This window comes from Pinus tabuliformis, chromosome 1_2 (genome assembly GCF_031772625.1).
Source record: "Pinus tabuliformis cultivar Carrire ecotype Pingquan chromosome 1_2, CPIR1, whole genome shotgun sequence".
Lineage (NCBI taxonomy): Eukaryota > Viridiplantae > Streptophyta > Pinopsida > Pinales > Pinaceae > Pinus > Pinus tabuliformis.
In genome coordinates this window covers 80,125,042-80,141,639 of record NC_142298.1, presented here as the reverse complement: position 1 = coordinate 80,141,639, position 16,598 = coordinate 80,125,042, and the positions used below count along the sequence as shown (strand labels likewise).

At 42.2% G+C, this 16,598-nt stretch overlaps 1 pseudogene across 1 annotated transcript; it reads right to left on the bottom strand.

Annotated features, from left to right (window-relative positions):
* Positions 1 to 1,511: 1,511 nt before the first annotated feature.
* Positions 1,512 to 3,273, bottom strand: LOC149204522 (luminal-binding protein 5-like; annotated as a pseudogene). Its single transcript, XR_016253014.1, has 5 exons — positions 3,198 to 3,273; positions 2,602 to 3,096; positions 2,342 to 2,496; positions 2,145 to 2,227; positions 1,512 to 2,057 (listed from the first exon to the last, which is right to left on the bottom strand). The product of XR_016253014.1 is annotated as a luminal-binding protein 5-like (transcript).
* Between the last annotated feature and the right edge of the window lie 13,325 nt (positions 3,274 to 16,598).

Sequence of the window (16,598 nt, the reverse complement as noted above, 5' to 3'; positions counted from 1 at the left end):
AGGAAAAATGGAAGGCGATTTTATCAATAATATAATATGTATATATAATTTTTTGGCGAATCTCTCACCAGGCATGGCGAATATTTTACTCAATTATAAAATCTTGTAAGATCTTGGCGAGTCTTTCACTAAATAATAAAACTTTGTAAAGTCCTAGTGAATCTTAGCATAGGCTACATGCTGGTTTAATTCCCCCATTTAAATAGGCTACATTCCAGGTGAATACCATGGGTCAATACCATGTGCCATTTTGGTGAATACCATGGGTCAATACCATGTGCCATTTTTATTTTTATTAATTCTAATATTAGGGTTAATAATGGTTTTTTGCATGGTATTAATAACAATCTAGTCCATGGTATTTGTCCCATAGTATTTTGGCCATAGGTTTCACCTAAATATAACCCATTTTTTGAGTGTTCGTAAATATAAGGTGACTTATGGAGTAAATATAAAAAAATGTTTTATTTGTTTACCATACCTCTCGTTTATTTATATTTTTATTAATTTACCATACCTCTTTTACAAATATGGTATTTGGCCCATAGGATTCACTTAAATAAAACCTCTTTCTTGAGCCTTCATAAATAGAACGAGGGTTATGGACTAAATATAAAAAGAGGTTTTATTTATTTACGATACGTCTAGTTTATTTATATCTTTATTTATTTACCATACCTTTTGAGTAAGTATAAAAAGACGTTTTATTTATTTACCATACCTCCACTTTACTTATATTTTTATTTGTTTACACCCTTACATGTATATAAGGTGACTTATGGAGTAAATATAAAAAATGTTTTATTTATTTACCATACCTCTCATTTATTTATATTTTTATTAATTTACCATACCTCTTTTATAAATATGGTATTTGGCCCATAGGATTCACTTAAATAAAACCTATTCTTGAAAATGGGCGAATGGATTCACTTAAATAAAATCTATTCTTGAAAATGGGCGAATGGAAGGTTGTAAGTCCTAATTTCAAGGGCTAAATTTACCTTTTTTACCCTCTCCCTTAAAATAAGGTGGGCTATTTGAGGTGATTTGTAAAAATGTACTATGATACAAAATATTCGCCCACTAAAAATTTAAAACCCCTTAATTTCGCCAAAGGGCGAACATTCGCCCCTAAAATTATCCTTGATTCAGAAACATAAAATTAGACAATCAAATGGCCAAAATTGCAACAAAAAATTGAACAAAATATCATTATACCAAAAATGAGTATTCACATAAAGAAGAGCTCAAAATAGTTCCTTTCCAGAGAAGAGCTCAAGTGAATTCCTTTCCACCAAGTACACCACAACACCAATAGGTGTGAAATTGTTGGCATTATCTTGATGCCAGATTTCTCATCCTTTAATAGGTGATTTACTGGTCTGAATGTTCAACTATTACATTAGTCCTAACAGATAAAATAAATCGATAATATTTGTTTTCTGCAGAAGCAATTTCATCCTACACTATTTGCGCTTTCCGTAGCCACAAATTTCATCCTACAGGCTACAGTGTTTTATATTGCTCAAAACCAAAATCCAACAAGAAAAACACCCATTTAAAGTTCGTCATTGGAATCATCATCATCAGTGTCTCCTTCAGAGGAGGATCCCCCTAATTGTTGATAAACTTTGGTCACAAGAGGGTTGCAAACATACTCCACTTCCTTGAGCTTCTCCTCGTAATCTTCCTTCTCAGCTGACTGGTTCTCGTCCAGCCATTCGAGGGCCTCCTTCAATGCTGCATCTATTTTCTCCTTATCATCGGAGTCGATTTTGTCAGCAAGCTTTTCCTTGTCATTAATTGTGTTTTTCATGTTATAAACATATGTTTCCAAACCATTACGGGCATCAATACGTTCCTTGACCTTTTTGTCCTCCTCTGCGAACTCTTCGGCCTCTCTCACCATTCTTTCAATTTCCTCTTGGCTCAGTCTTCCTTTGTCATTTGTGATGGTGATTTTCTCAGATTTTCCGGTGCCCTTGTCCTCTGCTTTAACATTCAAGATACCATTGGCATCCACTTCAAATGTAACTTCAATTTGAGGAACTCCCCTGCCAACATATTACAGGTTTGATTCTCCGGTCCACCAGACTCGACTCACCAAAAACAGAAACATGAACAAAGGAATAGAAACAAACCTTGGAGCCGGAGGAATTCCAGAGAGCTCAAATCTCCCAAGTTCTCTACAATCTTTTGTTAAACTTCGTTCACCTTCGAAGACCTGCAAAGGAAAATGACTGAGTCAATCATCCTCCCTACGCTCGTGCTATTGTAAAAATTGAAATAACCCATCAGGCAGTTTTTAGAAGAATGATATAAAAGATTTTAGACCAACCTGAATTGACACGGTTGTTTGTTGGTCCTGATAGGTTGTAAACACCTGAGACTTCTTTGTAGGAATAACAGTGTTCCTTGGAATTAGCTTTGTCATCACTCCACCAACAGTCTCAATACCCAAGGTTAGAGGAGCCACATCCAGTAAAAGTATTTCTGCACATAAATAAGGGCAACAAGATTTCAAATTGCTGGATAAAAAACCAAAAATTCGTTCAGAGCTAAACAATATAAAATGCAGAAACTGTGGACCTACTTTACCTTTAGTTTCTTCTCCACCTTCTCCACTAAGAATGCTACCTTGCACTGCTGCACCAAATGCAACGACCTCATCAGGGTTTACACCCTTTTTTGGCTCTTTGCCATCAAAGAAATCCTTAAGCAGTTGCTGGAACTTAGGAATACAGGTACTTCCACCAACAAGAACAATCTCATCAATATGATGCTTCTCTAGACCAGCATCACTCTAGACCAGCATCATCCATGGCCTTCTTAACATGACCCATGGTTTTTCTAAAAAGGTCATTGTTCATCTCCTCAAAGCGAGCCCTTGTAAGAGGCTCAGAAAAGTCTATGCCGTCGAAGAGAGACTCGATCTCTACTCGACCTGGTGTTGGCTACTCAAGGCTCTTTTAGCACGCTCAGCTTCCCTTCTTAGTTTGCCCAACGCTCTGTTATCCTTACTAATATCCTTTCCGTGCTTTTTCTTGATCAATTTGATGAAATATTCCATTATCCTTTGGTCAAAGTCCTCACCTTGCATATTAGTGTACATCCCAGTAAGTTCAAAGCTCAAAAGACAACCAAAAAAGTCAATGATAACCACCGTCGTAATGTACAACTGTCAGATAGATTACCTCCAAGATGGGTATCACCATTTGTAGCCAAAACCTCAAAAACTCCATTGTCAATAGTCAGAATGCTACCTTCAAATTATATTTCAATGGGTGATTAAAAACCCATAAAACTTAAAACAGAGGATTTCATCACCACAATAACACCCTTCAGCATAAAACATCATCCCATGTGGGTGAGTGAAAACCCATAAAACTTAAAACAGAGGATTTCATCACCATAAGTAAGGTCCAGGCACACAATAGCCTTTATGGCAATAGACTACTAAAAGTCCAAAAGGGTTTTGTATTAAGGCCGCTACTATGACCCAATACAGGGAGAATACATCCATAGTCGTTGAGAAGCAGAGCATCCATTGAAAAACCCCAAGTCAAATTATTCATATCATATTCCTGCACTGGATCATCGACGACAACACACTATGCTCAAGAACAAAGCACCCTTGAATATAGATTTATATATATACGCATTGTAGCTGATACGACCACCAAGGATTCTCCCTACAGTAATAGTAAAACAAGAAAGAAAGCAATGGATTTAAGAACGTATCAAATCTTATCGATTTAAGGGGCTTTCACGACGGAATTGGCCTTGAGAATGGCGAGGAGACTGGTGGTATTGTAGTCAAAAGAGCAGTCATGAATATCAGAGTACCTATGCTGAGCGCAGAAAAGGTCATCACAACGACACTTAAAGCCCGTCAGACCCACCCGCCTTTTGCACTCAAAACACCTCTTCTTGCTCTTCCTCGGCTGCTCCTTGTCCTGTTCATGTTTCTCCGCCTCTTGTTCTGCCGAGCTAGATGGGGCGGTGCCAATGGCCGTCTCCATGTCACACGGAATCTGTCAAGGGTGCGGACACGACTGACCTTCCTAGAAGTCTAAGACATTCTAATGACAAACAAGACAAAATGGAGTGATCTTTCTCTAAATACACCTTTTACAACATGAAAACTACAAGTGTTTAGGCTTACCTTATTCCAAAACGCTGTTGTTGAAGTCCGTTCTTGACGATCCGGATGAGCTCCTCCTTCAAGTCAATTCCTGCAACCACAAACAATCAAACAATTACCAAGCACTTGCATTTCATATAATAAAACATATATTCAACATGCAGACCAAGGAACACATGAAATAACTCATTAACACAAGCTATTGAGAAAAATAAACCAGTTTGTATTAATAACGAAACAAAGAAACTCTTACAACCTGGCCTTGGTGTTGTGCAAGTTCCTCCCAGGGTCCATCAAGGGTTTTCCTCTACTTTGACAAAGCTCACCCTCTCCCAAGTAGAATCAAGTGAAGACAATCTCTCCTCACAAAGGCTCTAATGGAAGACCTAAATCCTGCAGCATTTACCCAAAGAAAATGTATAGCTCCAACCTCCTCTCCTTCTGGCTCAATGCCTTTATTTATAGTGCTGTAAAGAGGTTATTCAGGTCCACTATCAATGGGATCATCCCCCTCTTTGGGTGGGATAGCTCCCTTATTGATGGGATAAGTTCCCCCTTAATAGAGATACATGAACCAACTGGAGGCGCATCCATTTCATCAAACCGACCTCTAGAATGTTCTAGAAGTAACCACAAGTAACTTTTTCAAGATAAAACTCGCGCATTTTGCCTTTTACAGAGGGACGCACCTGTCCCTTAACATACAGAGCGTCCATGGACGCAGATTTTGTGAACATGGTCAGCGTCCCCGCAGGTAAGGCTAGAGAGAACCTGCGACCCCAGAGATAAACATGATTTTTACAAGACTTTCTCTCTTCTTTGAGTTTGAGATGGATAACAGAGGCATGAGACTTGCCTAAGAGGGTAGAATGACTTGTTGATTTGAGCCATACTAACTGTAAGTAGTCAAGGTGACATTTTTTAGTGTAACAGATTGCCCCCTAAAGTGCGAAGCCTGGAATAGAATAGGGTTTTGTAATTCTAGGAAGGGTGAAGCGCTTTATCATTTCAAGGATTGCCTTGTGGATGGCCTGGTTGGAACCTGCAATTTTCAACACAAAATACATGGATAAGATTATATCATCACTGAGGTAGGCATTCCCATACTCAGATTCAAAACTTTAACTAATGGACTAACTATCCTGATACAGGAATGATCTTGCAGTACATTATTTTTATAGACTTTTGTAGACACAGTATGGACGCAGCCATCTGTTTATGATAAGTCTACATAGACAATGAATACAAAACTCCTCGCAGCCTGGATGGTAGAAACTAGATCCAGGGTCTTCACTTCTACTTCCCGAATTGGTACGATTCTAGCCATGTGACTAAATGATTCGATGTCGAACATGGTAGAAACCACTTGATTACCAGTCAATGATGTAAACTGTTAACAAGCGTGAGAGAAACCACCAGTAATGTCAATGGTCCTCAAAGTACCAAGCACAACCCGTGAAATGTGAATAGATGTTTTGATGTCGAACACTTCACGGAATCCTCTGATCGAAAGTCAATGATGTAAACTGACGTCAAAGGCGAGAAACCTGCCATTGATGCATGCAGACTTCAAGGTACTGTCGATTCCTAAGTCATCTTTCTAGATAATGTGTCGATGTCGATAGAAAGCGACCCGTTGCAGGCAAGCCCGCAACACGAAATCATTGTTCAAGTTGAAGAAATGTTGCTGTAAGGACTGACTCAGGGATGGTCAAATGGATGACAAGTATTTTGCAGATGAAAGTTTTGCTTGCAGACCTCTTGAACACATAACGACACAACAGATGGTTTGGTGACGAATAACTCAAAGTTGATCCCTGAACCCGGTTAAAGATTTTCAAAGTGATTTAGCCAACTGTGAGGTAAAAGATTTCCCAACCCAGGTGAATGAAAAGTGTCGTGTTCAAGAGCGGTAATAAAGTTTCTTCTGAGGCAAAAGGTGACAAATAGGTTCATTCTTCTCTTTTTTCCCCCACCATTTCTGGCAAGTACCTCTTTATTTTTAACAAGCTTGAGGAGGATAACATATGCTTGATTATAAGCTCATCCTTCGGACGAGTCCAACCTAGTTTAAATGCGAACCCTAGGAAGGAGTGGTTCGTTCCTGTTTGTAATTGAACAGGTCCTTTACTGTAAAAGTTTAACGAGCCCAGTATAGGAGAAACTCGGCGTTTTTCATTTTTAGAGAGTCTGAAAAACTTAAGGAAACTCCACGTTGAACTTTTTCGTATATTTGTGTCCCTCAAGCCCGAAAAAGTATAAAATAATACCTGGGGGAACCGCTTGATCTTGCGACCAAGGAGTACTTTCATAATAGTGTCGTTGACCTGAAAAGTAAAAAGCGATCAAAGACACGTCGTTTTATTTCCTTATCGAGTTTGAAACGACAAAAACCCGGCAATCTTTTCCTGATTTTGCGGTCAGAAAAGAGCTAAAAGGGGACCGTCTTTTAATTCCGTTTTAACGAGTGAAAAAGAAACACTCGGCGATCTTTTCATGTTTTAGGAGTCAGAAAAGGGCTTAAAAGATGACTCTGAAATTTTGTTTGTGAAAAATTACAATTTCCCTCGAAATCCCTTCGTCCTGCACAAAAGCAACACATTACTCATACCTGTTTAAAATAGGCAAAAATACATTTGAAAACATCTTTTCATGGTAAAAAATGAACTAATTCATCCAAAAAACCTATAAAAAGACCTTTTACCATGTCATTTTTACCGTTTCACTGTTGAGGTTGAAAAAGGAGCTTTTGACAAGAATCTTCCCGTGGTTGCTGCGGAAAATCTGACCGTCGGAATCGAACGCCGCTTCACCGAGGTATTTTACACATCCCACTCTTCATTTTTATCCGTTTAGTTTTTTGTTTTCGGTCTCTGTTTCATTTTTTGGGGGGGTTTTGGGTTCAAAATGCGCCCCTCGGCGGACGCAGGTGCCCTTCGGGTGACCCGCGTCCCCCGACTTTTTCTCACACGGGAAAAAGGTCGGGGGACGCAGTTCGCCTTCAGGCGAGCTGCGTCCGGACGCCCTGTGCTACAAAGCCGGGGTGCGTCTTCCGCAAAGGGCGCATTTCAAAACCCTAGCTCTCTCAAAAAACCACCAAATTTGCTCAAATTAATTTCTAATTGACTCTTTTGATGTGCAGGACCTTAAACATGTTAGACTGGAGAGAGAGAGAGCACGTAGAGGACGATGAAGCTGCGATTAACCACCAACCCTCTCTGGATGCCTTAAGAACATGTGGATTGTACAAATATTGGACCATACCGGGCATGAGGGGCCAGGTAAGATTTTTGGAATGGCTGGTTGAGCGATGGAACGTTCAAGATCAATGTTTTTACATTGGAGGGCACCAGCTCGAGATAGAGCCCTCGGATGTATACTTTCTCACTGGCTTGCCAAACAGAGGTGAGCAACTCAACCTTGCGGGGACCAGGCCGGGTGGCCAATCCCTTGATGATCTCCGCGAGGAGTGGTGCAGACCAGGGACTCGCCATAAAAAAGGCGTGGAGATAAAGCACATCGCTCTGGCGGAACTTAGAGTTATTGCATTTACGGTCACTAGGATTTGTGGCGCGGCCGCCTTGCACATTGCCTCCGAATCCCAAATGCGGATGGCAGTTGACTGTTACCAAGGCACCATCTTCAACTGGTGCGAAGCTGTGTCGGCTCATATGAAGAGCCAACTAACCAAGGCAAAGAACGGACGACTAAAGACTTTTGGATATGGGCCTCTAGTCGTGAGCTTTGCCTTGGAGAGAGTTCCTATGCTGATCCCTCAGCAACTCACTGTTGATGACTTGGGTCCTCGGGAGCCAAAGCTTGTTCGATGGGTTGCGGTGATGGCCCGGCATCCTGACGAGGGTGCTGCAGTGGTTCGATTCTCAGACAGTTACTTCGACTGGCTAGAGGGCCAGCTTTTTGTGATACAAGACTTTCCATATGCCGGAATGGATTTCAGAGGTGATCCGGACATGGTTCTTCCACAGGGAGAACAATGGGATGACAGAGGTACTTTCATTTTCACAAGTTTTCTAATTATCTATTTTTTATTTTTCATATATATCGTCTCAAAGTAACAGTAAAATTTTAAAAATGCAGATGTTGGACCACAGCGTCCAGCCAATCTCCGGCCTTACGACAGACGACATCCAGCTGCACCGGCACCGGCCCTACAGGATGCGACAGCAGAAGTACTAGCCGATTTGGAGCATGATCTAGAGCGTCTCACGGCAGATATACCTGAGACTACTATGGATGATATTCCAATGAGGCTTCAGCGCTTCGTGGTCGCGGTCCCTGGACCGTTTAGGAGATTTCTGCGCAAGATAGCCCGCGCAGTGGTGTCGTACAGAGAGCACCACCAGTGATTGACTAGTCACTTTTGTAGTCACATGTGACATTTTTGACTTTTTGCACTATCATTTTGCCGATCATAAGGTGTGTTAAACCTATGATCGAAGACGATGTATATATTTTTGGACACACTTCTATCTATATCTATATATCACTATTACCGGCTTATCTTGTTTAACATGTATGATGAAATGTCTTTAAATTTACTTGCATGATTATTATAAATGTCTGTCCAACACTCGAGAAGCAATTGCATCTGCTAATGTATTCAAAGACCTTGGAATATGTTGATATTCAATGTAATCAAATTCACGTTCCAAGAGACGCACTCTCAAAAACAACCTTAATAACACAGGATTTCTAATGGCATAAACTCTATTAAGCTGTAATACAACAAGTTCAGAATCTAACCTCACTATCAAACGTCGAATTCCAAATGAAATAGATTCGGATAATAATTCAACCACTGCACTGTATTCTGCAATGTTATTCGTTGTTTGACCGAGGCTTACCCCATGCATAGAAACTAACTCGTCAGAGGGTGAATAGATAACCCAAGCTGCGGAAGAGATATTCCGTGTACTACGACAAGCACCATCAGCAAATCCAATGTATGTTTGGAGAGGCGTCGACATCTACAATATCAAGAGTAAAACCAAGATGAGCCAAAATAATGACGAAAAACCACACTTGCTAAGCTAAGCACACTGACTAAACTAACACACTTGCTAGCTAGAAAGGAAATCTAACCTATCTAAAAATTTCTCCATCCATCATTTTAAGCATAATACCTCTTTAGGTAAAGTCCATTTCTGGGTTTGCCCAAAGAGTCCCCATCAAAATCAACTAACTCATAAGCCCCTTTTGCTAGCTTTCGCTTTACAATGTAGGGCCCATGCCACATGGGAACGAATTTTCCAGCACCTAGCTTATCGTTCGCTTGATCATATAATAGTACTAGGTCTCCTTCCGAAAAACTTCGAGGGGTTACATTTTTATCGTACTGAGCTTTCATTCGTTTCGCGTGAGTCTCGATAGCTAAAGTAGCGTCACGTCGAGTCTCATCTAATTTAGCTAAGTATAACAACCGTTTCTCCTCTTCGGAAGTAGCTGGAAGTAATTCGACAGCCATTTGAAGTGATGGGATTTCGCACTCAATAGGTAACACAGCTTCTAAGCCATAAACTAGCTGAAAAGGGGTGAAACCTGTTGAATTTTTCACTGAAGTTCGATATGCCCATAGCGCCGAAAATAACATGTTATGCCAATTCGTTCGATGGATACCAATGATCCGTCGAATCATGACGACTAGAACTTTGTTGATTGACTCAACCAAACCGTTGGCTTGCGGATAATAAGGTGTAGAGCTATCGTGGCGCAAACCAAGCTGGCTTGTAAGCTCAGTCATCATGACATTTCGAAAATGGCTTCCATGGTCCGTAATGATTGCTTGTGGGACACCAAACCTAGTTATGATATGATTGAATACGAAAAGTGCAGCTGTCTTGCCGCTTGCGTCGAATGTAGGCATCGCCTCGGCCCACTTAGTAAAATAATCAACCGCAAGGATGATATACGCATGCCCCCCGGCCGAGTGAGGGTTACAAGTAATAAAGTCAATGCCCCATTTGGCGAATGGACCAGCGGCAATTATAGGGTGGAGAGGAGCAGGTGGAGCGCGCATCTTGCGATCAAACACTTGACAGTTGTGGCATTTTCTGACGGCAAGGATACAATCTTTAAACATAGACGGCCAGAAATAGCCAGCGCGCAACACCTTCTGAGCTGTGGCATACCCAGACATATGACCGCCACATGCTCCAGAGTGACAATCATTCAAAACTCTCTCAGCCTCATCGTGAGTTAAACAACGTCGAAAAACTAAGTCTGCCCCCAGGCGATAAAGTGTATCTCCAATAATTCTGTATTGCTGGGATTGAAACCGAATTTTTCGACGGTTTTCCTTGGAAGTTTCAGGCCGAAAGGTTTGGGTTTGGAGATAGATGATTATATCCCCATACCACGGATCTACAGTGCTAATAAGAAACAAAGATTCGTCCGCAATGGACTCCTCTGCCACAGTCTCTGTGTCAGCACTCGGGAAATCACACATCAATTCCGCGAAGACTAAAGATTTCTTAGACTTGGACTTCTCAAACTCCAAGTCGAACTCTTGCAGGATGACGATCCATTTAGAGTACTTGCCCCCTAGCAGTTGTTTTGTCAATATATAAATCATAGGGTTGCAATCCGAAATAACAGTAGTTTTGCGGAGAAGAATGTAGTGACGAAAACGCTGGACAGCTTGAACGGCTGCCAGGGCCAATTTCTCCACATGTGAATATTTTAACTCAGTTGGATTTAAGGTTCTGCTAAGGTAATATATCACATGCTCTGCCTTGAATTCATCTTCTTGAACTAACACCATTCCAATGGTGGAATGCGAAGCTGCGAGGTATAAGAAGTAGTCCTGGTTGTAGTTGGGAGGATGCAATAACGGTGCATGGGTCAACGCGTGTTTCAGTGCATCAAAAGATTGTTGAGCAATCTCGTCCCAAAAGAATTGTACGTTCTGTTTCAACAACCGTGTAAAACCTTTAGTGACCTCGGCGTAGTTAGGGATGAATCGGCGTAAAAAGTTCGCTTTCCCTTGCAAACTTTGGAGTTGGCGCAAACTCGAAGGAGGAGGCAATTGGATGATAGCCTCGACTTTCGAGGGATCGACGCGAATGCCGGTTTTGGAAACAACAAATCCCAGCAATCGACCTGTTTCTATACAGAAAACACACTTGTGGGGATTCAACCGAATTCGATAATGCCTACACCTCATAAAGATTGCTCGTAAATGGACAAGGTGATCAGCTCGGTGTAAAGAATGAGCAGGCAAATCATCGAGATAGGGTTGCACAATGTGCTTGATGTCATGAAATGCATAAGACATGGCCCGTTGAAAAGTAGCACCGGCATTCTTAAGGCCAAAAGGTAATTTGCAATAAGCAAATGTCCCCCATGGACAAATGAATGCCGTTTTTGGTTGATCGGCAGGTAGAATATTGATTTGATTATACCCGAGAAACCATCCATGAAGGAAAACATCTCACTTCCGGCACAATCATCAATAATTTGATCGATATAAGGCGTAGGATAGTTGTCTTTTGGACAAGCTCGATTGATATCCCTATAATCGATACAGATTCTTATTGTTCCTTGTTTTTTATTGACGGGAACAATATTCGATACCCAATCCGTTAACGGGATCGGATAAATGAAACCTGCTTTCAACAGCTTTTCGACTTCGGCTTTGATTGCAGCTGCTTTTCGAGGGTGAATCTGACGCAACCGTTGCCGAATGGGTTTAGCATCCGGGTAGGTTTTGATTTCATGAACAACAATGGCAGGATCAATTCCCGGCATTTCTTCGTAAGACCAGGCAAACACGTCGCGGAATTCTTGGAATAGGGCCTTGTAAGTTTCAATTTCTTCGTCAGTACATGCGGCACCTATATGAATGTTCTCCTTGATTCCGGGCTTCACTGAAATATCAATGGGAATAGTACGAGAAATATTCCCTAAATTCAGCTCTGAATCAGAATGTTTCGTTGGATCCTGAGCGTCTTTGACATATTCAGCGGTAAAGATAGATGAAAAATCATTTTCAAAGCATCATCCTTAGGTAAAAACGAAGATCTGTGATGGAGATCTTCCCATGGTAGATCATCTACACTTAGGATTTCGCGAAGTTGTTCGTCAGATGACACTTCTTCGGGAAACGTTATCCGTTCTAAGGGTGAGGTGAAAAGTGACTCTTCACTGACCACATTCATTTGGTCGGTTGAATGAAAGTCGGTAAAAGACATAAGAGCTTCATAAGCAATCTCATACGGACTCAACGGCATAACATCACCGAGTGAGTCTAGCTCAGAGTCAGAGGGAACATACCAAGGATCATCATAAATAATGTTTTCTGACGTGATCATATGAATTGTTGCGAACGAAGGGTCTGCATTGAGTGGAGGGAGAGGAAAAGTTCCCAGTAAACCGGAATCCTTAACTAAACCTACACCAATGTCCCTATAAGGGATTGTCGTTTTACCAACATGCTGGATAGTTTCTAAAGAGGTTGGGTCGGATGAAAAGTATGTCAGCTGATCAATAGTCACGATCTTACCGTTATGTGGAAACTTAATGACTCTGAAGACCGATGAAACGACCGCTGTCATAGCATATGACCAACTTCGACCCAAAAGAAGGTTGTAGTCTAGAGGGGCATCAACCACTTCCACATCCAGACTAACGGTTTTACCTTCGACCCCTATAGGCAATTCTTGTAGAATACCAAACGGACGGAACCCACGGCCATCAAAGGCCTTAAGGATGGTGGGGGATTGGTTCAACGAAGGAGAACCAAGCGATCTCCAACATTGAATCGACATAATACACGTAGAAGCTCCCTCATCAATCACAGTCCGATGAATAGGCCTGTTTTTGACTATCACTGGAATTTGGAAAGCCATTTGATGGGGGAGACGCGGTGTACTACTTTCTAGATCAAAGATCATTAGGTTCGGGTCCTGAACATCGACAGCTCCAATAGCCGACAAAAGCAATTTTCGTTGCGCTGGACATGATTGCAGCACTTCGAGTGCCGACATTGCTGAAGGTGAAACAGCTAAGTCTTCAACAATGTTGTAATTCTGGGCTGCTCTCGCATGTGGATTGAAAGCAGACCTTCGAAGTACACCCTTGGCGGGCGGCTTAATCACTAAGTCTGGGTTAGGTTTTTCGATCTGTAGTGGATCGGAACCAGGAGCTGAGGTTGATGGGTTAGAGTGAGAAGATTCTGCTTCTTTACCATCAACAGGAGCCTTACTACCATAATCTTGCGATCGAGTCGCAATCCTGACATGAGACATCATCAAAATGGGTTCTTCACTGGCATTCGAAGAAGAACCTATCATCTTATTTTCCTGCTCGGGGAATGGATTCTTTAACACAGCAGGAGTCGGAGAACCTTTAACTATTTTCACTACCTCGGCCCGATGAGGGCAGTCTCTCGTAAAATGATCTTCTTCACAAATGAGACAAGGATAACGAGGTTTGCGCTTTTCGTCATTGGTTTCCGACTTTTCCGTTTTCTCCTTTGGAGCCTTGTCTGCTTTAGCCTTCTTCTTTCCTTTCTTCTTTCCACCGTTTTTGGATTTGGCCGTAGATGACTCTACAGCGTGAATGTCGGCGGTAAGTTCAGGAGGAGAAGACTCTCCTGTCGGAGAATCAGGCAAAGTGATAATTGGAGTATTGGAGGTCTTGGAAGACTTCTTCTTACTCTTCGTAGTCACGATACCGATCATACCATCAGCGGCATGAGATCCCGAAGGAGCAGCAGCGATTTGGTTTGACTTTGGAAGATCCGGAATTTTCTCGTGTAACGTACCCGACTGAGTGTAAACTAAGTCAAGGTATTGTGCCTGAGCAATGACTTGCTCCTCAGTAACTACGCCGGCCTTAGCTACATCTTCAGTAATTCTTGGTAATAATGATTTTACAAACCATTCAGCTAAAATTTGGTCCGGGATAAAAACTTTCACTAATCTTCTTCGACGTCTCCACTCATGGATGTGATCAGAAATGTACGTGGATGTCGATTGTTTTAGCGAAGTTAATAATTCCGTACCATTATCGTATCTGACTGGTAACTGAAAATGAGTTAAGAATGAAGTAGCTAACTGGCTAAAGTTGTAAAAAGAAGCCCGTGGCAACTCAATGTACCACTTGGCTGCGAGACCAATGAGTGTACGCTGGAAAAGACGTAAGCGGATAGAATCATCTGAGATGGAATTTGATGCACACCAGAGGTGGTAAGTCATCACGTGATTAGACGGATCCTCTCCAGACTTACCTTCGAACTTGGGTATATCGCTGGGCAACTTATTTGGCATTGGCGGCCAGAACGGAAGATATTGAATTGGATCGTTCGTTAGGCGCGTCAAGTCGGGTAAATCTAAAGTCGCAATAAATGGTAACTGCCGGTTAGGATCTCTGAAACTCTGAGTCACAATACCAGCCCCAGGAGGAGGATATCCAGGATAACTAGGAACAGGATTCGCATTGGGGATATTATATCCTCCTGGAAAACCAGGATTAACCGGACCGTACTGGGGTTGTTGAGGTGGTTGATAATTGTACCCAGGATACGGTTGATACTGGTAAACCGGTTGTTGGGCAGCTTGCCCAGGTTGATACTGTCCCTGGTACGGAGGTTGAACAAATTGAGGTTGAGTAGTAACAACCGTACTTGTACCAGGTTGGCCTGCAGGCATCTGGACTGTGGTTTGAACCGTGGGTCCAGACAACGGTACAGATGTCTGAGGAGCGGTTACAGGGACAGTAGAAACCGGAGCTGCCGATACTCCAGATGTAAGCATGGTAGATGAAGCGGTAGTTGCTGCAGCCGTGTGAGGTGGAGTACTCGGTGCAATTGGCGGCTGAGTAACTACAGAAGTTACAGGGGTCTGAACACTTGACTGGACAGGTTGCGGTTGCTGGGGTGGACCAGGAACTGCAGGTTGTCCTGCTTGAGGTACCGACTGTATACTTGGTTGCGACATCTGTTGACCCTGTGACGGATCCCATGTTAACATTCCAGGGTATTGACTCGTAACAGGTTGAGGATACTGAGATCCATAGCCGTATTGAGGATAGGGTTGATAACTGTAAGGTGTAGTCCCATATGATTGCCCTTGAGGTGGTTGATAACCTTGACCAGGGTATTGACCCGTAGGTTGATAACCTTGAGGTAAATACGAATACTGGGGTTGACCTTGACCTTGAGGTTGGTATCCTTGAGGTTGATACCCTTGGGGTTGATACCCTTGGGGTTGCCATCCTTGAGGTTGCCATCCTTGAGGTTGATACTGATACTGAGGTTGACTTTGGGGTACATATTGAGGCTGGGGTTGATACCCTTGGGGTTGATACCCTTGAGGTTGCCCCCCAGTCACAAATGAAGTACCTTGAGGTTGCCCCCCAGGCATTAACGAAGGTTGCCCCCCAGGCGGTAATTGGCCACCTTGAGGTTGGTTAATGGGAGTTGAACCTGACATCATATAAACTTCACCTATACTCAATGGTACATTACCACTGTTTCCAACTAATAACCCATGATCAACAGGTTGAGGAGATGCTCCCGCAAAGGTACCAGAAAGTGATTGATACCCAGTAGGAACAGAAGGACCGCCATGTAAAAATGATTCAGGACTTTGTGAAAACACAGATGACTGACCAGACATATTTACAGGAGAATGAATTCCTCTAGGTGGAACCGGAGTACGAGGTGTAGAAAAACCTACTGAGTTGTCTAAAAAATTGGTTAATGCAAGGTACCAAGATTCACTTCTAGGAGGACTGTAAAAGATGGATTCACGCTCCCTTAGATCAAGGGTAATTAGATCTTCAGAATCAGAAACGCCTATTTCTTCCTCTGGAACAAGTTCTTCTATAGCAATTAATCCAACAGGAAGATTTTCGGTGATAATTCTTTCTATTCTTGGTGAATCAGGAACACTAGGAGTTGGAGTAACAGGTTCTGAAATTTCAGGTTCTTCGCCTGTTTCACTGGCAGATGAAAAACTACCAGCAAGCTCGGAAACTGTAACAGCTTCGGGATTGTAACCTGTTTCTAATCTTTGGTAATCTGGATGGACTACCAAGGAAGATTCTCCTTCTTCAGGTGAACCTACTCTACTGCCACTAGGAGGAGTTACAAGGACCTTTAAACCCTCTAAATAACTGGGGTCGTCTCGAGGAGGTGAACCCCTAAGTTCACGGGATCTTCTCAACAATTCGGCCACAGAAACAACTTCAGGAGACTGGCCCGCAATGCGACGGGACCTTCTCGGTAATTCCGCCACAATTAAAGATTTTAACTACAACACACGAAATCAAAGTAAAAAATTTCAAATCAAACCACCTAAAGTCTTCTAAAGAACCAATCAAATTTGAAGCACACGCCTAAATAATCTAGAGCGTCAAACCACACACAAACAGTAGTCTTCCGGACCAAAAGCGCTAGTTGGTGATTAGGCCCAACCTCGCAGGATTC